Raw genomic sequence first — 1,252 nt, forward strand, 5'->3', positions numbered from 1 at the left:
ACACTGGCGTGCCTGGCTAGCCTGGGTGAGGGGATGATGGCTGTTTTCAGGTTGACCAAGGCCCTCAGTGGGGACCCTCACCCCATGGGGTTGTGGCCATACTAGGTGAGGGGATGATGGCTGTATGCAGGCTGGCCACAGCCCCTTCTGGGTGAGGCTCCCTACTTGGCTTCCTGGCCAGCCTGGGTGAGGGTCTGATGGCTGATTGCAGGTTGGCCACATCCTCTTCAGTGTGGGGGTACCCCCTGAGTGCATTCCAGCCTGGGTAAGGGGCTGATGACTTTTTGCAGGCTGGCCACAGCCCCTTCCACATGGCGGTCCCCCCTGGGGTGCCTGGACAGCCTGGATGAGGGGCTGATGGCTGTTTGCAGGCTGGCTAAGCCCTCCCCCCGCCCGCACCCCGAGAGGACCCTCACTCCATGAGGGTGTGGCCAGCCTGGGTGAGGGGCTGATGGCTGTTTGCAGGTTTGCCACAGCCCCTTCAGGGTGGAGGTCCCTGCTGGGGTTCCTGGCCAGACTGGGTAAGGGACTGAGGGCCGTTTTCAGGCTGGCCACAGTCCCTTCAGGGTGGAGGGTTCTGCTGGGGTCCCTGGCCAGTTTGGTGAGGGACTGATGGCTGTTTGCAGACTGGCCCAGCCCCCAGCAGGGACCTTAACCCCATGAGGGTGTGGCCATCCTGGGTGAGGGGCTAATTGCTGTTTTCACCCATGCTCCCAGTGGAGGCTGGAAACAGGTACCTGGGATTTATTTAGCTTCTATAATTGAAACTTTTTTGCCTTTTGCAGAGGCCACAGCCAACCAGGGCTGGTGGGAAGCTTGGCTTCCTCCATTGCCAGGGCAACCAAGCCTCAGGCGTGCTCCTGCTCCTTTGCTGCCAGCCGCCATCTTGGTTGGGTTAATTTGCATATATTCGCTCTGATTGGCTGGTGGGTGTGACTTGGGTGTAGTGAAGGTACAGTCAATTAGCATCTTTGTCTTTTATTAGTGTAGGCTAGAGGGCTGTTGCATGGAATTCATGCTAGGGGCTTGGCCCTTGCATCCCCGGCTTTGTCCGGAAGGTCGTCCAGAAGGTTCTTCAGCTGTCCAGTCTAATTAGCATATTATGGTTTTATTATTATTGATAGTTCTAGAAATCTTAACCAGAGCAATTATGTATGAAAGAAGGCATCCAAGTCAGAAATGAAAAAGTAAATTTGTCTTTATTTGCAAATGACATGATTTTATATGCAGAAAATCCTAAAGACTTCACAGA

Source organism: Myotis davidii, unplaced genomic scaffold (assembly GCF_000327345.1).
Source record: "Myotis davidii unplaced genomic scaffold, ASM32734v1 scaffold5178, whole genome shotgun sequence".
Lineage (NCBI taxonomy): Eukaryota > Metazoa > Chordata > Mammalia > Chiroptera > Vespertilionidae > Myotis > Myotis davidii.